The sequence below is a fragment of the Perognathus longimembris genome, chromosome 22 (assembly GCF_023159225.1).
Source record: "Perognathus longimembris pacificus isolate PPM17 chromosome 22, ASM2315922v1, whole genome shotgun sequence".
In the NCBI taxonomy this organism is placed as follows: domain Eukaryota; kingdom Metazoa; phylum Chordata; class Mammalia; order Rodentia; family Heteromyidae; genus Perognathus; species Perognathus longimembris.
This window is the reverse complement of record NC_063182.1, coordinates 31,100,210-31,125,080: the sequence shown is the minus strand read 5'-3', so window position 1 is coordinate 31,125,080 and position 24,871 is coordinate 31,100,210. Positions and strand designations below refer to the sequence as shown.

The 24,871-nt window shown below is 34.1% G+C and overlaps 1 pseudogene; it reads right to left on the bottom strand.

The window, feature by feature from the left end:
- LOC125339959 overlaps positions 1 to 24,871 on the bottom strand; it is a 180,329-nt pseudogene that overhangs the window by 7,417 nt on the left and 148,041 nt on the right.

The window sequence follows — 24,871 nt, the reverse complement described above, 5'->3', positions numbered from 1 at the left end:
GAGAATTAACACAATATCCTTAAAATTCTTGCTCCATTGTAAACCATAATGATGTCTCATTCTTAACTTTAATAGGTAGGCAAAAGAATGACACAACTAAATAATGATTGATAATAAATAATCGGGACTGAAATGCAGTAAGTTATTGAGAAATGTTAGAGAGAGTTGTTTTTCCACTGCTATTGCCAAAGAACTGAAGTGGATTGAATCACAACTGAGGTCCTGGACTAGAATTAAATTATTCCCTCTTCTATTCTAAAATAATTTTCCTTCCTCTTTATTACCCTTAAACTCAGTCATAATCTTCCTATGAATGACACAAAATTGAACTTTCTTAACCAAAATCTCTGCAAAGACAGAGCTCAGTTCCTAATACTCAAAAACCACAGACTCACAGACTCAATCTCCATATTCCATTTTAGAGCATATTTCTGACTGAACCCATCATTTTCAGAGAAAACAGGGATGTCTGTGTGACTATATTTGAGTATTTGGAATTAGATGTCTAAGTTGGTTTTTCTTAAACCAGAAAGGATAAGATGTGAATAATTTAACTCTTCTATTAAAAAAAAAAGCTTTTTCCAATTTTAAAACCATTACACATTAGACAATTTTTAAATAAAAGAATAATATTTCTTGATATTCTATCTTAGAGAAATGAATATTAATTATGTTAAGAAACTGTGAAAACAAGAATATCTATGTCATACATTTTGGTGATGTAGGAGAATATAAAAATTGGTAGGGCTGGAAATATGGCCTAGTGTCAAGAGTGCTTGCCTCCTATACGTGAAGCCCTGCGTTCGACTCCTCAGCACCACATAAATGGCCAGAAGTGGCGCTGTGGCTCAAGAGGGAGAGTGCTAGCCTTGAGCAAAAAGAAGCCAGGGACAGTGCTCAGGCCCTGAGTCCAAGCCCCAGGACTGGTGGAAAACAAACAAACAATAAAAATTGGGAGGTAAAATTTGTGGGAGAGGGGCTGGGAATGTGGATTAGTGGTAGAGTGATTGCCTAGCATGCATGTGGCCCTGAGTTCAATTCCTCAGTGCCACATAAATGGTGCCCCTACAATATACGTTTTTATGAGAAAAAAAATCTATAAATTACAAGACTTCAGGCAAAAAATGGTTGACTATTTATGAATTTCTATGCTAGACCTAAATAAAACAGCATTTTAAGATGTCTGTTTTCAGGTTAGAGTACATAAAATGTTTAAAGACAAAGCAAAATCATATAAACTAAATAGTGACAAAGTCAATGCCTGAAGGAATTAACTTCAAATATTATAGCACTAAAACCTAAACTTTAGTACTTCAAATTCTTTAAATTTGTCATCATCTCCAACATGAAGTGTGATTTTAGTAATCTATTTTATTAAGTGAATTAAATGCATAGAAAATTGTCATAAAAACACAAAGTAATTTTTTTCAACCACACAAAGGAAATTACCCAGCAAGCCATTCTCTGGACATATCAGAAACAGGAAATGCTGGTTAGAATCTTTACATATTTGCAATTATCTTACAGAATACCATTAGTTATAAAAGTGAAAAGGTTATTCAGCCAACATGTGAATATGTAATAAAGACAAAACGGTAATGCTACTGAATAATCTCTACAGTTTTCAAATTCAGGTATCCTGAAATCTGAAATAATTAGGATAAGAACAATTTAAATTAACTTAGTAAGCCTACTTCACAAAACTGAAAACCTTCTTCTGTATGGAAATATTTAACCACTGCTAACTGTTTTGAGTATAAGATTTGGTGGGACACATATGAGTTGGTTGCTTGTATTACATATGAAAAAGAGATACTGTAATGAATTCTAAAGCTAATGCTAGAGTGATAAATTCTATAGCATTATAGACATATTCTTCATTGGGGCTTTCTGCATCTTTAATTTTAATACCTAATTGGAAGCAGGTTCTTAGATATATTTCTTTTTCTTGGTTTTCAAAATGAAAACAGCTTTCAGAGTTCAAGCCATCTACTGACTTTTTAAACTAAACTGTGTAGGATCAGTGCTCAATATCTGACACTTTCAAAGTTATTTTTAGGACAAATCAGTTAATGAGCATGTACAAACTTAAGCTTAAATGAACAGCAGGGCAAACACAGCCAAATGCCAGGGAGAGCCTCAGATGGTAGGACAAATTGTAATTATTCCATCCAGCTACAGATAGTGGTGAATAAAAATGAACCATTGCCAACTGCTACCCAATCAAAAGGTTTAACTGTTTTGTGCAGAAAGAGAAAAGGCACAGAAAACATAAACACATAATACATGTCAAAATAGTTTACTCTTGCTGTCCTTCATATGAACAGAAAGCATAGATTCTTTTCCCCCCATTGGTTCCTGTCTTCTATCCTGTTAGTTCTAATACTTGCATTACAACTATAATGAATAGTACATCTCTGTTTTGTACTAGCTTATTTGTAATGACAAGGCGTTGTGTAATCTTTCAATGTGTTACCAAAGGCTGCAAGAAATCAGGATGGTCATAATTCATTCTCTCAGCCACCATCAAATTACTATCCTCCAGGCCTCGACTCCACCAAAAATTAATAGTTAAGTGTCAAGGAAAAGCTCAACAAAATCAGTTAATTTGCACTGAACAAATATATTAGGATATGTCAAGCTTCATGGGAAGGACTACACGTGTGGACAGGAAAGCAAATTTTGCCAATACTATGGCATAGGAGCTCTCAAGACTCTTGTTTGCTATTCTGTCGAGTCTTCACAACAAGTATAGTAAGGAAAAGGTCACATTCAATGTACATATATAAAAATGGAGCTAGGTAAAATGATGGCATGGTTGGGTTGAGTGTCATGGGGGGAAATGATGAAAGGAGCAACATTGATCAAGATGTACTGTACTTACAGACTGATAGGCTGATTTGAAACACCTTCGTACAACTACATAAGGATACAAAAGTAAATAAATACATAATATTTTAAACAGGAAAAACATAAATAAAAGGAAACATAATGCTAATTCTTTAAAATGAAAGACAAAAAAGAAACAGAATTGGTTAGCTTGGGTGAGGTAATTTTATTATTTTCAAAATTTCGTAGAAAACATGATATTGGTACAAAACTTCTAAAAAAAATTTCAGGTGGTTCTTACTTTGGTGAAAAAGTATCTACTAAAATGACATTCAAAAAAAATCTTCCTGTAACAGAGGGTTTGCATTCTGAACAGTTGGGAATAACAAAGGATGTTTTTCTTCTCCAGAGAAAATAAAATAAAGGAGAAGTCTTCTGTGAAGACAAGGGTGTTCTTCTCATAGTTAAGACACAGTGAGGATGGTTATGTAATCAACTCAAGGTTCCTCAAAAACCTCTCTCTCCGAATTTGACTTATAACAAAATGACAGAAGGAAAATAAATAGTTGGAAATCATTCTTCCACTACTTACTCATGCAGATAGAGCCTAACAATCAGTATCACAGGCTTAGCATATTACTGGTGCTATCTCTTTTGAGTCCGGTTCTTTTCCTTTTCCTCTAATGCATGTGAGCTACCTATAGTCCTTTCACTAGACCCATAATAGAGTAATTTGACGAGAGTTAGCTGGTAATACTTGGACTGAAAGTGCTTTGCAACCTGAGCTAGTGCTTTTGGGGAAAACAATAAATGGTTTTATGGGGCTTTCAATCAAGGAGAAAGACAGTTTAATTCTGGAAGAAATTCCTAATCAAGTGATAACTACGAGTACTATGTTTATAAAATTAATACCTTAGTAAATCTAAGTGCAGCCAATTATGAAGATTAAGAAGGCCATGTGATGGCAATCAATAGATCAAACTCTTATCAAAAACCTTTTTTTCATAGTGGCACTTCAAATTTATTCAGTGGGGACATTGGATGAAATCTACAGATAGAAAGAACAATGGATTTTTGCTTGCTATTGGATAATAAATAATCCTAGGTCAGTCACCTAGAGTCCTAAAGCAAAAAGATCATTTAAATTGAGGATTATCCAGATAATGCAGCAATCAGAACTATGAACATGGTTTATAAACAAATCATGATTTCTCTCCTGGCCAAGAACAAATACTAGCTAACTTACTATTGTCTGCAAGGTTGATATCTTTTCTCTTTTCCCAAAGACTGCTAGCATCCTTGCCTCTTCAGTCATTAATTGAATTTTTAATTTGAATGATAGAAATGATTTTTTGGCTCCTTTATGAGTGGATGAAACTATTTCTACAGTTCTGACCAATGAGCTGCAAGAATGAAGAGGCACAAGTGATTTCCCTGACAATTATATGACTGATGTAAAAAAGAGAAAATAGTTTTTCCTGACTGGAAAAAATATGATGCAGCAACAAAACATATATGCTCACACACATCATTCAGGCAAACACACATATTTACTCACATGTACACATAAATACACCTACACAAACATATAGGGATAAACCTCATTAAGTGTCTGGCTACAGGCCCAGTTAACAAGTAAAGAAGAAACTGATTTGGGACCTTGGAAATGGGCAAGTACGTTAAACGTGAAAAACCTTTACTTAGTGAGATTATAACTTGAAAGGCAAAGATTGAAAACAAAACAGTATCAGAACGTGCTGGTTAAACTTGTCAAGTTAGTGCAAGGAGGATCCTGATTGGGAAAGAACTCATTTCTAGGAGAAATTCTTGCAATTCTCTTTCTAAGAGAAATGTGGCTGGGGATATGGCCTAGTGGCAAGAGTGCTTGCCTCGTATACATGAAGCCCTGGGTTCAATTCCTCAGCACCACATATGTAGAATATGGCCAGAAGTGGCGCTGTGGCTCAAGTGGCAGAGTGCTAGCCTTGAGCAAAAGGAAGCCAGGGACAGTGCTCAGGACCGGGGTCCAGCAACTCTAAGAGAAATGCTCAGAGGTAGAGCAGTTGCTCAGAGATAGAGCACTCACAAGGGGCTGGGTTTGATTTCCAGCACACACAAGAAAATGTTTTTTGTAAGGCCTACAAATAAAAGGAAATCAAGAGAGTTATGGGACTTAAGAATTTCTATTGTTGAAAGAGGAAAATGTGTTTCAAGGTCTATTAAAATATTTAGCGGAAAAAAATTGACTATAAATGGCCTTTAGGATTTAGGACTATAAAATGAATCATGTCACAAGCATAGAAGATACATGCGTTATTAAAACCACCCAATACATCTAATTCGCATATGAACAATGATTGCCTCAAAACTATTGTTGTGAATTACTTTGAATTGAACATCAGAGATATGAGACAAATATTTGAATTATCTACATACATAAAAGATGCAATTAATTTTGGAAAAAGAATTGCAATTAAAAAAAAGAATTGCAATTAATTTTGGAAAAAGAATTAAGCAGTAAAGCATTGATAATGCAAGAGCTGTATCTAGAAAAGAAATGAAGATTTGGCTATTTTTACCACAGAGTTAACTACACCAAATGGGTTAGCTTCTTACCAGAAGTTTCCTAAGTCACTTAGGGCCACTGTAGAAACACCAGTCTGGATTAAAAGACACAGTGAATGCTCAATACAAAGCAAACTTTAAGATCACATCTTACATTGCCAAAAAGTATTCTAGAAATCTATTTAATCCTAAAAAAAAAAAGTCAATTTCAGATGTCATCAAAAGATAGTGATAATGCAAGAGAAGGATCCAGGGGGCCTCAAAAATCCTAAGAGCAGGGCAGATAAAATCAAGACCTAATCCTATCTCCATCATTGAGGTAGGAAGCCTTTAAAATGTAGTTTTCAATTTGCTACAGACAAGATATATTCTCAATGGGATGTTAAAAGGAATGACCTGTTATTCCACCCCTTTCTACAGTTGTATTTTGTGTATATGGGTAGCAAGAAGTTTGTCTTTCTTTGTAATCCTCCAAGCAAGAGCAAACACATCAGGCCTGATTTAGATATAGGAGTTCATCAATGGAACTGGGGCATGGCATATGTTGATCTGTAAAGAAGTATACTATTTTAATTGTGTTTGTGTGTGTTTGTGTGTTCACTGAGAAGTACAGTTTAGTGATGCTTACCAAATATTTCTTGCATTCAGTCCTTGATAAATGTGGTAGCATTGCTCTTTTGAGAATAGTGTAATTGGCTGGGCCACAGAACTAGTATTAGATAAGATACGCGTAATGCTGTGGGTGTTGATGGTTTCTACATGTTGGACAAGCTTTGTGAAGTTACCACTTAATCTAGGTCCCCAAGTGAATTCAGTAAGGGATTACTTCTTGTCACCATAGAAAGGGCATACGACATGAATAGCAATAACTTTAATTTTAAAGCCAAAGCGATTTAGGATTTGTTTGTTTTGCAACATATTCTGGCCGATACATGAAGTTCCTGGCTCCTTACAATTTAAAGAATGAGAATGGGAAAGGAATATGTACACTTCTTCCTTGATTTTATCACACCGTGTGTAAGGGTGAACTTTCTCTTGTGAGTATTCCAGTTGATTCTTCGGAATCTCAGCTGTTGTACTCCTTTTCCACCTTAGTGCTTTCCACACCTACATCAGTGGGGTGTTTTGAAAAGGTCTGACCTACAGCCTTTCCCTGTCAAGGCCTGGAGCACTCCAAGAAAGGGCACTGTGCACAAACCTCATCTGATCAACATCTACAATCCTATTTTTGCACAGCTCCTCTCTGGAGGTGTTGTAATGTACTTTCATGTTCTCTTAGAAAGTTGGTATCTGGTTTCCGGACACAGCAATAACTCTTTGTAAATTCTGACCTCTGATTGCTGCAACCTGTAGATCTCTCATAGGTGCACTGAGAACCCTGTCAGCCTTCTCTCCCAATGCCTGGGCACACACTAAGCCGTCAGTGCTTGGAAGGAGTCTACCTGTGGATTAAATGTAGTAGGGACTGCCCCACGTACTTTGAACAGGTGTGACAGTCAAAGCATCTCAGCAGTTATATCCACAGAAGTCTTTAAAACTCTCCCTTCCCTTGACTTTTCACATTCTAACGGAGGAGCATTTCTTAATGGCCTCAATCATCTTAGTCTCTGTAATACTAATACTGGGACTTTTATTTAGGGTATTCTCCTTGCTATGCAGGCACGCAACCATTGGAAACATATACTCACACCCCAAACCCATTTTTTTTTTCTGTGACTCAGTACTGCAACTCAGACTTTTCTGCCATGCCTAGCTTTGAACTAAAATCTTCACCTCTCAGCCTCTTAACAAGGAAGAATTAGAAACATAAGCTACTGTCACTCCGCTTTTTCTCTTTATTACTATTATTTATTTACTATTATTATTACTATTAGTATTATTTTGAGCATTGCCTACTTTATTTGCCTGGGGTCAGTCTCTACCTTAAATCCTCCCACTTGTACCTCCAACAGAACTGTGCTTATAGTCAGAACTGTGATTATAGTTTTGCACCACCAGACTAGCTTGGTTGGTGAGAGGGGTTTTGCTAACTCTTTGTTCTGGCTAGCCTGGAATCATGATTTTCTCAATCTCCTTGGCTCCCAAATAGCTGGAGTTGCAGGCATAAAGACACAATGTCAAACCCTGTAAATGCTTTAACTTTTAGAACTTGACATTTAAGCTCAAATCGTTATTATAACATATCCTTATTTAATGATAATATCTATCATTTATTGATCACATGACCTGTACTAATAATTCCATCAAATAGTTTAACTTTGTACCTAGCATTTATTTCATTAAACCACACAGGAACTTTGAGAAAGTAATTTTTTTATTCCAAATTTCAGACGTGAACATTCAATCATGAATTGGTTTAGGATTCAACTGCTAAGTGATTTTGTTCTACTTACTGTCACTGTTGTTGTTTTGAAGTCCCATGCTACATTAACTCTCATTAATGTTACTTACTGAAAATAAATATAGACAAGTAATTTGCTTCATTCATCTGTTTTTTATTTATTTAGGCATACTGTGAATATGACAGAAAAGAAGACAGTCAATTTTATTTAACTTATTCAAAGTGCCATAGTTAATATTATTTTACAATTTTAACATATGCCTTATAAATAATATTTATAAGAATTGTATTTTATTTCTTGTGATTTTCTTCTAAAAAGTAGAAGACATATCTACATCAAGAAAATAATGCACATGACATTATTATGATGGCATCTCACTCATAATCTAATAATACATTTTTTTAAGTATACATCCAAATATTCTCAATACTTTTTCAAATATGAGAACAGCAGGAGTATTTCACAATTCCAATAGAGATTTATCTCTTGGTTTTGTCTGTCACTACTCACTCTTCTTTGGCCTTCTTTGTTTTCTGCAAGCTTGTTCTGCCCATGACCTTGTTACAGAACTTGGCTATTAATAAAGAGGTCTTTATATATCACCTGCCACCTCTAATCAGGCTTGAGAGCCATACAACAAAGGATTCTGCAAGACGGAAGTTCTAACTTGAATATGTGAGGGATTCAGTATAGTAGCGTTTTTCACCACTTTATTTATTATTAGGATGGCTGTAATCCAGCTGGGCTCCCTCACTGAGCTTGTTTGTCATACACACACCAACTAGCCCTTGAAAATGCTCTGAACTCTCTAAATGTGAGCCATTCAGTCTCAAGCCATCACCTTACTCTGCAATGAACAGCTCTGCTGATTTGTCCCTAGGCATGACTCAAGTAGAGACATTTTGAAGCGTGCAAGCGTTGCTGTAGATGCTTTTGCTAGGCTCAACACTAGCTTTTACAAGCCTTGCCCTTAAAGCTGCTTGAAACGACTGTGGCTAGATCACCTGCATTTTGAGGATTGTTTTTCTTTGTTCTTAAAATGTATTTTTTATTTAATTTTATGGTAAAGCTGTACTTATGTAACTGTCACCCCTCTGTACATCACTTCTACAATAAAATTAAATAAAATGCCTTGCAGCATTACCCCCTCATTTGTCTGCTTTTCCTTTTGTGAAACTTAAAAATATACATTCATAATAATTCCTGTAAAGAGAATGTGGTATATGTACAAACTATATTTCCACAGATTTAAGTAACTTCGATTATAGAAATGTATTTTCATTAATGGTATTTTGGGAATTGTGTGTTAGAATATGGCATAAAATCGCTAAGCATATCTACATTTTCTTTTATCAGTTGTTTTATATTTTGAAGGTACATTCAAGGTCAGAGTCTTAGAAAAATACTCAATTTATGATACTTTCTTCTGGGTGCGAGAGACTCTAGAAATGAATTCGTGTCTAAGAATAATGTTTAAATAGCATTCTGAGCATTCCACCCAACTTTTTCTAATTTAATAAACCTTATCAGACATCCATCTTTTACTTTTACATAAATTACTTCTAAGTATATAGTTAAGCGGAGAAATTTTTAATTAAAATCTTTGAAATGCACACACACACACACACACACACACATCACATACCTTAGTATGAAAAAAATACATAGAGTTTTGGATTACCCAGCATGAAGAGAAAGAAAATTTTGCAGAACTCACAATTGGAGGGCTAGTGTTGAGAATGAAAACAGGCTTTCATAATCAAAACTTGCTTCTCATCCTCAGAAAAGGTTGTCTTTTATATATATATATATATATATATATATATATATATATATATACTTATTTATTGCCAAAGTGATGTACAAAGAGGTTACAGTTTCATACATTAGGCCTTGGGTACATTTCTTGTACTGTTACCTCCATTTAAAATAATGTTAGGAATTCTGTTGTTTTACAAAATAAGGTTATATCAATAGAAATATATTCCATTAACTACTAAGATTAATTTGAGGTTAAAAGAATCACCCTCTCTTGGAAAGGGGAGCTAGCTTTTTTTTTTATGCTTAGCAGATTATCGGGAAAAATTACCTATTAAAAATTACCTAACTTTGTGTGATTTAAGCCTTCAAAAATAATATGAATGCTATAGATGATGTGTTTTTTCACTCAAAATCTCATTTTGTAGTAATGAACAAGCATATGCTATCCTCAGGAAGCCCAAATATTTGTACAGACACATCATGAAAGACTTACAAGGATCTAAGTATTGGCGACAGTAAGTGTATAACATGAAACCATTTGTATTAGAATAAAAAGACACAAAGCCAAGGAGAACTGGAAATACAAAAAATATGAAAGGATTATTAGCCACAAAACCAGTGTACAAATATATACTGGCATCCAAAACCTTGGCAAAGAATAGGGGTATTTCAAATAGTCAACTCCTGCAGGCTTTTGGTAATAAGGTATTTGCCTAGCATCTATCATAGCAGATCTACAAAAAGAATAGCAATAAAAATAGCATTATTTTTTCTTTATAGTTATACTTGATGTTGACAGTGCAATTTTGTGGTTCTGATTCTTTACAGTTTCTTCTTCCCAGAGAAATGTGTGTGGAAATGTAATGTGTGCTCCTGAACAATTTTTTTAAAAATAGTTCCAAACAAGATAATAAATACTGTCTGCCATTATAACTTCTATTCAATGAATACCTTGTATTATCTTAAACATAGTGGATAGGGAAAAATATATATGTATATTAAAATATATACCACTTTCTCTTGAAATTGCCTTACATATAGTCAAGGAAATTTGTAACCTTATGAGAAAGATGCTTTTTACACACATATTTAGATCTTAGAATTCATTGTTCATTGCAGCAAGCCACAAAAAGTCATCTGCCCCATTACATGTTTTCAGAACAAACAATGTGATAGTTAAGAATAGACTTAAAAATAAGCTTCAGTACTTAGAAGTGATTAAATTCATTTATAGTTAAACAAAAATATTCTCATTCATTCATACTATATGTGTTAAAGACTACCACCAAAAACTATGAGTTCAGTAGTAAACAATGTAAACAGTAGCAGTTTTAATCCTGAAACTGTTTACAGTTGAAAGGAGACAATAATCAGGAAAAATAAATAAAACATACACTTTCCAAACAATAAATACTATTTTTAGAGAAGTTTAAGTTCATGACAAAATTGAGCAGATGACAAAGAATTTCCTTCATACACATATCCATATCTTCCACATCAAAGTGGTACTTTTCATTTGTTGACAAACTGAAATTGACATATCTTTATCATCCCAAATCCACAATTTCCATTGTAATCTCTCTGAATTATGTGCATTACGATGGATTAGACCAATTTATGGTCACATATTTAAAGTGTACTTTTATTCTATTAAAAAGCCACTGTGCTACACCTATTTCTAATACTCACTTCTATCACCTATTATCAATGGATTTTCTGTGTTCTTTACATTTTTCACAAATAATTTTTCTAAGATTATAAATCAACTTTTCATTCTCCTGACAGTGACTTCACAGAAAACCATTTGTTTTTAATAAATCCTAACTTTCAGCTAAGTATTTTTATTCATTTTAATTTTTCACCTAACAAATCAACAACGCACATAATGCCATCCAGGGTGGTCAACTAGAACTTTGGTATTTTGCATTTAACACTGTAAAGTTGTGATAAAACTACAGCCTTTATTCCTTTGTCAAAGTTCCATTGGTTAGCTTCATATTGTTTTATTGCTAAATCATGTTTTGGTTCATTTGATTTGTAAATTTTTGTGCCAATACTACATATACTAACTTGGCTACTCTAGTTTTATTTGAAATCTTGAATTTGAATATTTCAATTTTGCTTTTTATTCTTTTTTTAATTTTATTTTTACAAAGGAGATGCCATTTAACATAGGATATCAGTACAGTAAATTTTGTTCCATGTCACTCCCTTCAACTTTCTACTTTCATCCCTCCTAGCCCCCTCTTCTCTCATTTAAAAATAATGTAGAATATGCATTTGAGTTCTGTGACTTTATTTCCCCCTACTTCCTCTCCTCGTTTGGTTATCCCTCTCTCCTCTGTCCCATCTCCAGAGAGTTTATCCCATCCCCTTCCAAGTACTTACTTCCTGATGTTTATTAAGTTGGACTATGAGTTAGCCTATCGAAGGAATTACATCGAGTTCTCCCCCTACATCTACCATATTTGTGTATATTTGGATACCACACATTGTGTATATTTATGTATTTATAGATTATTTCTAGCTTCTACATATTAGAGAAAGTGTACACCTTGTGTCTCTCTGGGCTAGACTTACTTCACTTAACATGATTATTTCCAGATCCTCTCATTTCTTTGTAAAAGATATACAGTATTATTCTAATGATGAGTAAAATTATATTGTGTATATATTTTGCAATTTCTTGATCTATTCAAACACTGACAGGAATCTGACATGATTCCACATGTTGGTTATGTGAATGGTGTTTTAAAAAGTATGGTTATGCTGGTGGCTTTACTGTATACTGTTTGTATCATTTGTGTAAATGCCCAAGAGTGGAATTGCTGGATGGTAGGGGAGTTCTATCTTTAACTTGTTTGTTGAAGAATCTCCATACTGCTTTCCAGAGTGGTTGAACAAGTTTACATTCCCACCAACAGTTTATTAGGGTTCCTTTTGCCCACCACGGTGGCAGCATCTGTTATTGCTTGTTTTCTTGATAATGACAATTTCCACTGGATGGGAAGAAAGCTCACTTTTGTCTTGGTTTGCATTTCCCTTACAGAAAAGATGTTGAGGATTTCTTCATTTGTCTGTTGTTGTTTTAAATATTGTACTGGTCAATCTCTTTTTTGTCTTTCTATACAAGTTTTAGAATCAGCTTTTGGATATTCAAATATTGTAGTTCTTTAGATTTATATTTCTGTCTGTCCAATAGGGGAATGTTATTTTACCCTGTGAACACATTTCTCTTACAAATATATGAGGATTTATTGATTTCTAGGTTGTTCAGCTCTTGTTGGAATGGAATGACAGCTTCTGACTTCTTTTTATCAGTCCTGGGGCTTGAACTCTAGGCCTGGGAGTTATTCCTGAGCTCTTCAGATCAAGGCTAGTGCTCCACTTGAGCTACAGCGCCACTTCCAATTCTGGCTTCTTAAAAGCAAGAATGAAAGCCAGAAATACATGAGTCAGAGAATCACTGTTTAGGTTTTGTGCTGTTGTCCCATTACTGGAGATTCATCTTTGTGCTGTATCTTTTTTTTTTCTTCACACAAAGCTAGCACTGTAACAATTGAACCATTTCTGAATTTTCGTTAGATAATTGGAGATATGAGTTTCTTGAAATTGTCTGTTCAGGCTAGCTCCAAATCATAACCCTCCTCTCAGCCTCTGAGCATCTAGTATTATAAGCATCTGCCACTTGCAACCAGCAATGAACAGTAGTGCTAAAGATGAAGAGAATAAAAGATGAATACAGAATATGTTCTGAATGTCACCCAGGCCCACCTAAATGAGTAAGGACCTGGAAGAAGGCAGGTAAGGAGTCATGAAGGTGCTCATCCAAGGGATTTCAAAGAGTAAACGAAACAAGTGCCAAATGAGGAGTTCAGGAGCCAGAGGGAATGAGGTGAGTAAAGAAGGCGAAGGAAGGGGAAATGAAAAGACACACTTGCATGAGCTTGGGATATTTCCAAGGAATTTTTTTTAACTAGATGAGAAATAAAAGGATTGTCATTTCAGATGCATTATGAGTTTTGTCTTTGTTCTGTTTTTCATTTCAGTCAGATCATCATAATGTTACATTGAAATCAGACAGGAAGATAGGATGAAGAGGAACCATTGGGAGGCATATCAGTAACTCCTTCAATCTTTACGAGATGAATTTCCAAATGTCTCCGCTCTTTTCTGAGCCTTGTAAACCTGACCTGTATGGACTACCACAGATCTCCTAAAAGTTCAAACAGACACAAAAGGATGGCAGTACTAACTGATTTGCTTTTAGTTCATGTGCTTTTCCAAGGTAACCTGTATTTTTCTATGGAAGATCATTTATTTTATCAAATCTGATAGATCATTAAGTTCTCTAACCTTCTAGTTTCTTCTCATTCTCTTCACTTGCATTATATTCCAAGGCCTGCAATTAAACAGAGCATAAAAATAACAGCTTAAATAACAGAAATTAATTGCATTATAGTTCTGGGGACCAAGGGTTTAACGTAAACATGTCAGCTGGGCTTTGTTCTTTCTCAGGGTTGTGAGGAAAACAGGTGATAAATATCTCACTGTTGTAGTCCTTTGCTTTAAATGGTGTTATTATCTCATTTTATTCCTCTACCTTTTATTCCTGTCTCTACCTCCAATTTCTTCTATCTATGAAGAAAAGAAGTCATATTAAATTAGATCCCACCCTAATAATTTCATCTTAACTTTGTCATCTGCAAAGATCAGATTTCAAAAGTACATCATGTTAACCATTATGGGACTTGAACATCTTTTTCAGTTCAATCAACACATCATTTTTCCAGGATCAGGACTGTAAAATCCTTGTTTCTGCTAACTCTGGATCACGTTTCATTGCACGCATATCTTCTTCAAATGTCTTCATACATAAACTTTGTAATGATCCTATTTGTGTGTGCCATCTGTTCACATTGACCATCTAAATGTAATAAAATCTATTAAATGAACTACTTGAGAAACAATGGTAATTTATACCATAGAGAAAAATAATCATTATGATTTGTAATCACTATTCTGAATGTAGGTTTAAAAAAGATATTGTTAATGAGTGTTCAACAGAGAAACAAATCCAATAGAGTAGATACATGTCGGTTAATAGGTAAAATATAAAGACAATTTATGTATACAAATTGCACTTATAATATGCAAATAAATCTATAGTACATATATAAATAGATTTATGCATGCATATATATCTACAGATTCACATATCTGTGCATGTACATATATATATTATAAATATACACAATCTTGGATAATGATTTTTAAATACAAATATCTACTCATTTGTATGTACATGTATATCTAAATATCATATAAGCAGACAATTAGTCTTATGCTAATGAATGAATGTTTGTGACAAATTTTAAGTACAAATCCAAAGGCCAGAGAAACTGACAACTCTAAGTCTGTGACAAAACTTGGCATATCTTTGGTGTAAGTCCTAAAGACTTATATTTTATTGTAAGTCTAGAGAGGCTAAACCTTTACTAGCTGAGGGCAAAGAAAATAAATGATATACCTTAGGGGGGGGAAGTTGCCATGCACTAGCAACTTGTGACTATAATCCTAACTGTTTAGGAGGCTGAGATCAGAGGATCTCAGTTCAAAGCTTGGGAAAAACCTTTAAGACTCTTAACTACCTCCAATTACCAACAACAGCAAAATCACCAGAAGTAGCACTGTGGCTCAAGTGGTAGACTGACAACATTGAGGGGGAAAGAAAAGGTTAGATGCATCACACAGACCCAGAGTTCAAGCCCCAGCACACAAATAGAGAGAGAGAGAGAGAGAGAGAGAGAGAGAGAGAGAGAGAGAGAGAGAGAGAGAGAGAGAGGGAGAGAGCATAATTTGCCCTTCTGTCTTTTTCCTCTATTTGTTTCTCCAAAATATTGGATCCATATTATTAGGTGACATCTTGTTGACTTGGTATATCAGTTAAAATACTAATCTAATGTGAAAATTCCCTCAAAACACATCACGAAATATTGTTTTTCCAGCTATCCAGGCATTTCTTAGATGTGTCAAGTTGATTAACTATCACACTGAGGCAACATGATTTCTTGAATAATTGAATAGTACAGAGAAGTCCATAATTCTTGACCAAAGTAACTAGAACTCTAGTATGTCATTTACAATGATGAAGAAAGCTGTAATAAAATACATTTAGAAGAAGTATGCATAAGGAAATTTTAAAAATGGTATTAACAAGTGAGAGTAGATATCTTGGATATCTTGAAAAAATTAGCAAAGAATTAGAAATCGATATAAAATTGGTGACTTGAAGATCTTAGTCTTTGGCTGTAAAGCTTATAGGACAGGAAAATTAAGAGCAAACAGTAAAGTGAAGTCAGAAATATCTGTAAAAGATGCAAAGAAAATCAGGTTTAAGAGCCAAAAGAAATATGCAATGGTGATTTCAGGAAGAGAACTTCTAGAAGTACTTCTATTGGAGCAGATGTAGTTACTAATGAATAATTATAGTTTCAAAGATAAGTCCTAAGAGGAAATGGCATTATGTGGCCCAAATATACGTAGAAATATGATTTTTTTTTAAAGACAAGCATCTAGTAGGTGAAACAACACCTGACCCATTATTTCAACACAGCAGGAAAGGGGCATCCAGTAGATAAGCCTGCTCTCCCTCTGATACTTGCCGGGCTTTCTCCCTGGGAAAAGCAAGTCTTCGGATTTTCATATCCTGATCTCAGGTGCCTCATGTTGAGGTTAGTTTCCTGGGCTAGAGCATTTAGGAAGAATAGTTTGGTGAACTGCGGTATTCTTATGAAAGATAACCACTTTCACTTTAAGTCTGTGGAAAAAAAAGTATTGATTTGCTCTGTTCATTTTCCTCAAAAGACAGAAGATTATAATCTTATAATGGAATGCACAAGTGTTAAAAGCTGAACTAGACAATTGAACAAGAACATGTTCTCATGAATGAATAATGCACAGTGAATATGATTCAATAGGATATACTTTATATCACAATGTTACTATGACTACATCGGTAGTGTTGTAAATGGAAAATTCATTTTAAAAACAAAGTACTAGCCTTTTTCAGAAAATCAATGAGTATAATACATTTAGGATAAAATTTAAAATTGTATGTTTTTCAAACTACATTCTGGAGTCCATTTTCCATAGTATAAATATTACAGACTATCTGTCTTAACTATCCTTCTGCATGTTAAGCAATATAATGTACCCATTTATGTGTATATTACACAAAATGCTCCTCTTATAATGTCTAAGAATTGATGATGCCTCCACAAGTTGGAAGGAAATTTTAAAATCTGGAAGCTAGCTCTCAAGTCTCAGAAATAAAGATCTGATTATCTTTTACTGTTGTGCATTAACCACTTATTATTTTTCTTGTTGAAGTATATGGCCTGATCTAAAACCTAAATCAATGGACACAGCATTGTTCTACATAGAAAAATGCATTTTGGATTTAGTATAGAGAACTAACAAATGAGGTTCAGGGGACAATTACTTTGGGGACTTCAGAGATTTTGTGGAGAATAATATGAAATATGAACAAAATATAAAAGTATCTAGATAAAATTACACACAAGTTGAATGAATCTTGAATTTATTTTATGTTTTGTGCCATTCCTGTGGCTTAAAACTTAATGCCTTGTTGTTGTCTCTGAGATTATTTTTGTTTGTTTTTTACTCAAGGCTAGCACGATACTATGTAAGCCACATCTCCACTTCCAGCTTTTTTGGTAGTTAATTGAAGATAAGAATTGGAGAATTCCTTACCAAATCTGGCTTCAAACCCTGATCCTCAGATCTGTCTCTGGAGTAGCTAGGATTACAGGCGTGAGTCTCCAGTTCCTGGCTCTAGGATACCACTTTTTAAAAGCACATTAAAAAAAAAAAAACAGTGTCTTTCTAAACCATTTATCACTAATTACCAGTTACAAAAACTTTAATTAAACTATTTAAGTTTGGATTTATTCGTAGTACCAAGTATATTTACTAGATCTCCTTCAACAATTATTTATTAAGAGCCACTTTGCCTTTGAAATTACCTATGGTTCTTCCTCTACATTTTACTATGTGTTATGCCCAGTTGTCTTTAAATAACTTTCTCAGATAATAATTTTGATTATCTTGAAGCTGTCTATTTGAAATAGCAATCTTTTATTTTTCAAATGAGAAGTTTTAACTGGAATAAACAACCATTACCTATTAGAAATAATAGTGTACCTTTAAAAGAACGCTTTCAAGTTTTGACTATTTCTTAGAATACAAGTTGAGCATGCCTATTATTGATTGACAATAGTTCAAAATGTTTCCATATTTTATTTTAGAATATATACATCAGTGTATCTTTAGATTTTAGTAATCAACTAAAATCTGCATTTTCCTAATTTATGTTAATTTTACAGATTATTTGTAAGTGATGTTCAATCAATAGTTATGAGACTATTCTCATTTTCCATAAATATATACTTTTACTTCTCTATCTTCTAAAGAGTATAGAGCACTTTTCTAAGATTTGCTAATCTAAATATATTGTCAGAGATGATAAGAATTTAAAAATTATTCTGATTTACTTTATGAATATACTGAAACAGAAGTTGAAGAAAATAAAATTAGTCTAGTTGCTCCTGGTAGGTCCTACCTACCTGGTAGGTCCATGCCTGCAGATCTAGCATTTAGGATATTAGAGAGAACTTGAAAGTGGCCTGGGCTGGTGTCAGATGGATGAGTAAGAGGTCAGATTTTTTTTTGTTTTAGTCACAATAAGATAATAATAATAATAACAACAATTAACAATGCCCAGAATCAGTGGCTCATGCCTGTTATCCTAACTACTCACAAGGCTGAGTGTCTTCATGAGGCTCCAAAAATCTGAAACAAGAACTGGGGCTCAAATGGTAGAGTGCTAGCCTTGAGTCAACAAACTAAAAGGCAGCTGTCAGACCCTGAATTCAAGCCCTAGATCTGGCAAACACACTCAAATAATAACTACTAACGACAATAATAGTATCAGAATGGGAACAATAAAGTTGCCTTCTGAGTAAACAATTTTTCAATATAACCAGACATATTAGTGAAACTTCCAAATTTTTCTTTGAAACATTTTCAAAAGTTTTCTTTAAGCCCTGGAAATGTTTTAAAAGTAATTCTTCTCATGCATTTTTAAACTTATAGGAAATTTGCAGTTTTCTTTTTTTTTTTCCAATCCCACGAAGCAAATGGATGTTTTAAAGCTACTTCGTGTGCATACACACACACACACAATGATACTGATAGCATATAAACTAATCCATTTATACTGATGAATGCACAGGGATGTATAGTTTAAGGGAGTGTGTTCATCCTCAAGCTAGAAAGAACAAAGGAAAACTGCAGTTGGTATGGACTTTCATTTCTTTCCATCTGGAATGATTTGTGACCTGTCATTCTTGGGCAGGTTGAAGGAAGGCAGCGACATCCTGACAGTCTCCTTATCTCTCTGTAAAAAGACACACCTGTATGGAGGAGAGCAGTGCATGTCCCTGTAGCTTGAAGCTCTCTGGAAAGCAGATGTCAATCATGAAAAACATGACATAAGCTTCTTTAATCATTTTCTCCTCTTCTGATCAATTGGTTATCATGCATATTTTAGAGATGTCCACAGTTTCCACAAATCAGAGCTCATAGCGAGTTGACTGTTTTCCCTTTGCTCAGATTTGCATTGTACTTCACTGTGCCTCTAAAAATGAAGTCATCACAAAGAAAGAGGGGGCAATATAACCTTGTAATGAAATTAAGTGTATGTGTTATGTTAATGCATGTTATATTTTTATTAAATATTAATTTCTTTAGAAGTAGGCAATATGTTACTTCTTCACAGTCCTTGTATATATATCTAAAGCTAATCATTTAGGAATTATTTACAGAAGAAAAAATAAATGATTCAAGCACTTGGGTGTCTGACGCAGGAAGCTTAAGACATCAAGGCAAACATGGGCTACATAATGAGCAAGAGGCCAACCTGGGCCTCATAACAAGAATACATAGTCAATGAATGAATGAATGAGTGAGCAAGAAAGCAAGGCATTCTAGCTCTTGTTTCTAATGAAAGTCAACTAAAGCCCTTGATCACCTAGGGCTTTCATTTAACTCTGATCAATATATTTTACCAACATATTTTGAGTCTGTCATATAGAAATGAATCTGATTTTAATAAATTTAGTTTTCTTCTGAAACTATGTCCTTTTCATGAAAAATACAAACCATTACCTTTCCTGAAATATGAATATGCATGTTATGTTTTACAGATCAGTGATATACACTGCAGAGCCTGATTTTATGTAGATTATATAAACACATCATCTCTTGTTTAAAAGAACATGCACTTCTCCAGTAGCATTAAACTAGGGTAGGGAATTATCCAAGATAAGAATCCATGGCTCCTGTGTCAGAGATGGCCTTCTTCCATTCTTCCACCATGGAGCATATAGCTTACAGCTTACAGCTGCTACTTCTGAATGTGTTCCTGATTTGTACATTTAAACTTAAAGATTTTTTAAGTGTGATTAATTCATGAAAGGAAAGTCTTCATGCATAGGGTAAGTGACTTTATAGAAAGTAGTCAGTTTATCTCTGAAGGAGAAAGCAACAAGCACTGACTTGCAAACAGAAATCAGCTCTTCTCAGAGGCCAAACATGTTGCCATTATCACCAAAGACTCTTATTTTAGGAACTGTGAGAAATAATGTCGTGCAAGCTATCTATCCTCAGACAGGGAAGCACAAATGGACTGAGGCAAGGCTCCTTTGAAACAAAGTCCAATGAGGTGTGAAGAAAAGAATTCCTACCGTGAGTAAGAAAGCATGAATCCCCTTTTATTCTCTTCCTGTGAATTAAAACAAATATATCTCTACAATTCTGTTCTTCCTTTACAAATCAGTTCCTGGATAGTAATCTTATTCTTTTATTTTTTAAATTACTATTATTATTATTTTTTATTTATTTATTTATTTATTTATTTATTTATTTATTTATTTTGCCAGTCTTTGGCTTGGACTCAGGGCCTGAGCACTGTCCCTGGCTTCTTTTTGCTCAAGGCTAGCACTCTGCCACTTGAGCCACAGCGCCACTTCTGGCTGTTTTCTATATATGTGGTGCTGACGAGTCGAACCCAGGGCTTCATGTATAGGAGGCAAGCACTCTTGCCACTAAGCCATATTCCCAGCCCCAGTAATCTTACTATTAAAGAAAACATTAAATTTAAAACTCTTTTCTAAGGAAAAGATTCAGAGCTGGAAAATCCATGTAGTGGAGAGACACCCTATCGTCCAGACATTAATCTAATATAAACTGAAAAATGTACTTTGTGTCATTGTACTTTGTAACACCCTCGCTATAGCAAATTATTCCCTTATTTTGATATTAAAAAATCTTTAAGACAGAAGTAAGAGATTTATTTCTTGGGCTTCTTCAAAAGCAGATTTCAGGCCAAGGACCTAGCTTTGCCAATTATACACATTGACATCAAAGGAGCACCTCTGATTCAGAAGCTAGTCATACAAAGAATCATGTTCTATACAAAGTCTATTCTAATCACATTATTGTATACATGTTTGAAAATATCTGGTTGACTGATTAAATATGTACATATATAGCCAGGTAATTTGGAATTTGTTTAATTTTATGCTTAGTGTGGTTTGAAATAGTCATATTCATACTGAATATCAGAATCATTGTGTTATCACATATTGGAAATGAAAAACAATATTTATAAAATTCTGGCAGGATACAGTTTAATAAATAATGATAAAATTTTGTTTTGCTGGTACTTCGGTAAATTTTATTACAAATAAATATAGAAGTAGTTAAAACAACATATTTAATTAAAACAAAAAAATTCTGACATAAGTATCTGATGGCCAGAGACAGCTCAGAGTGTCTTTAAGACTTTGCTACGGGCTGGGAATGTGGCCTAGTGGCAAGAGAGCTTGCCTCATATACATGAAGCCCTGGGTTCGATTTCCCAGCACCACATATATATAAAAGGCCAGAAGTAGCACTGTGGCTCAAGTGGCAGAGTGCTAGCCTTGAGCAAAGGAAGCCAGGGACAGTGCTCAGGCCCTGAGTTCAAGGGCCAGGACTGGCAAAAAAAAAAAAAAAGAAAGAAAAGAAAAAAGACTTTAAGTTACATATCTGTCTTGAGGATTGCTAAGGAAGATGCCTGTGTTTTGGAATTCTTAATTGCAAATGAATGAATTCCAGTTTCCAACTCGAAAGCCCAATGGACTTATCACCATGAAAGGTACTTTGTAAGAGATATTATGTAGAATAGAGGTATTTTAGAAAGCAATAGAAGTGCTGTAACAGCATTTTTCTCATATTGGAGGCAAATTTGCAACTTCCACAGGGAACACAGCTCCTTCAAATGTAATATGTGCCACCTAATATTACTTTTCATCTTTATAGTCAAAGATATGACATTTCATGTTTCACTTTCAAAAAATAGTAGAACCTCACAGTACTACACTAAGTTTTCTCAATTCCTTTATGCTTCACATGTGTTCTATGCACATAAAATAAATTCAGTGTTAGAATGTAGAAAGCAAAATCTTTATTAATGTTGGTTAATTGTGTATGTTTGCTATTTGGCAATCGGGCAATTATAAATGAACAAAATTCAATAATGTGGAATAAAACTTGACATAACAAAATTAAAGATAAGCGTAACAAAACTATAAGTGGAGTAACTCAATTTACACAAAACCATTATTAACAAGACATTTCTCTATAATAAGCATGGGATCTCAAATAGTGTATTAACTATTCTCTGACAATTTTAATCATTTAGGTATTATCTTCGCTCAGATAACAATCTTCATTCATTTAACTTAAGGTAATTAATATGTGAAACAAAGAAGTACACAAAACTAGAATATGATGAAGTAAGTACTTTTAGCACTTAAAATGTGTACTAACTAGAGAGGTTGATTTTTTTCATTAATGAAACAAATTCAGTTTTCTGAATGTTTAGACTACAGAACTACAAGTTTTATTCTAATGTCATTAATCCTCCATTCTTTAGCTGAAGATTATGCCACTTTTTCTTTGTTTTGTCCTCAACCAACCTTATCTAAACGTGAAGATATTTAGAGAATGTAAATATTAAATTATTTCCTTGAAATCGATAAAGATAAACAATATCACTTCATATCTGCTGTATAGTTTTCTTCCTCTTTATTTGCAGGCAATTCCTATTTTCTTCTAATTTCTTAAGGGATATTATTTCCCAGTATCTGTTTTCTCACATTGAAGGTGGAAATTCTTTCATATTTTTCTGAGATTAAGGAAAAGACTTTCAACACATGATATTAAATTTTATATGATATATTTTATATTTAAAAAGAATATGACATCAAATACATAGTAAAGCATACAGCTTCATTTTCTACTAACCTCTGTGTGTGTGTGTGTGTGTGTGTGTGTGTGTGTGTGTGTGTGTGTGCCAACCTGGGACTTGGGGACTTGAAATCAGGGCCTACGTGCTGCTTTGAGCTTTTATCCTCCATGCTATTACTCTTCCACTTGAGACAGAACTCCACTTAATGGATTCTTTTGATAATTAATTACAGATAAGAGTTTCATAAGCTTTCCTGGCCCAGGTAACTGAACCTGACCTTCAGATCTCAGCTTCCTTGAGTGGCCAGGATTTTACGGTGAACCAGGAGTGCTCTGCTTCAAATTTATAGTCTTTTATGGTTAGTTTTGTTCTTCATCCGGAACTAAACGGGAGAAATTCCCTCACAATATTTTCCAGCACTCTATAATGGCTCGAAGATACTAAGTATTTTAGGCCGCATTCCAGCCTGGTGGTACTTATCACCATAAATGTTCCTGCCTCAAATTCTTCAGTGCACAACTATGTGTACGAACATGGATGAAAATGTGAAAGGGAAGAAGACGTGCAAAAAAAAAAGAAAAAAAAAAAGAACTCTGGCCTGAATATGGATTCATCCAAAGCACAACCATAAAGCACAGAGCCACCAGGGCCCAGCTACTTAGGAACTTTCATTTGATTACTGTCTTACCATTCTGTGCTGTTTCCCAATTAAAACTACTTAAAAAAATCCTTTCAAATATTACCCCTAACTATAAATTCATCTCTTTAAAATTTCATCAGCCACTCTACTGGCATCAACAAAACCCTGATGCACAGTTTATTGATTTTTTTTCTCATAACCCTTCCCTTTCAGAATCTTGACAATCTTTGAGGCTGATTATGGCATCCTTCCCCTGAATGGCATCGTATCCTTAGTAAAGTCACAGTATTCTGTCTTTCTATTTTATTTTCTTGTTCTCCCTAGGGGCTTTCATTTTCCTCTTAGTCCATGTTTCCTTTATATAACTTCATTATCTAAGGATCATAGAATTCTTCGCTTATATCTACTCTTTAGGAATTTTTTTATCCCATTTCCTTATCCAAACCTACTAGAAGGTGATCTCCATGAACTTCCACTTCCCAATTTCTTTTAACATCTGAACACTTGGTTCTCAGAGCTCTTCTACGTTTCTACCCACATGTTGAATGCAAGATCTTTCAAAAAACAAACACAATAGGATTTTTCATCTAATCTATTTGTTTTGTCATGCCATTCATATTTTGATGTTAATTGTTACTATCTTATCTTTGTAGATATCCTTATTAATATCAAATAAAACTTCTGGAATTGATTTTCTTTAAAGTCTCAGCAATGCAATAGGTAATTTTAGTTGCTTATATACTGACGACTCATAAAGTCCAACAATTTCCTTTGTGGTGTCCACTATCCTTAAAAAAAAACACAACTATGAGTTGGTGGGCGTAGCTCAGCAGGATAACATTTGTCTATGATGTGCAAGCTCAAAATAAAAAAGAAAGAAAATGACAGAAACAAATAGAAAAGTACAAAGTCTACAGGGACATAAATTAGTTTCTGTCAAGTTAAATTGGCATGTTTTATTTAATTTTTCTTTCAAAAACACAAAAAAATAGGACTTCTTATTCATTTGTCTTTGGAATGAAAAAAAATTCTCTCCACCCAAGTGTAAATGTCATCCAAAGACGGGAAAGAATGAAACAATTTATTGCATTTCTTTGTATAAAACTGATAGTTTTGGTTTCATGAGAAAGCTGCCATTTTTCCAGCAAGTACAGATGCCCTATACTGTGAAGGGTTGCCATTTAAAGAACAACCAGGAAGCAATTCAATGAGAGGGAATTGTTAAGGATAGGTTTCTTGCTGCATTCCAATCATGTTCTTTTCAAAACCTGGCTTTATGGATTTTAAAGAAATCCAGAGGGGGCACTCTTTTCCTTTTGTCCCACTGAAATATCATCATTAAACTTCTCTAAAAAT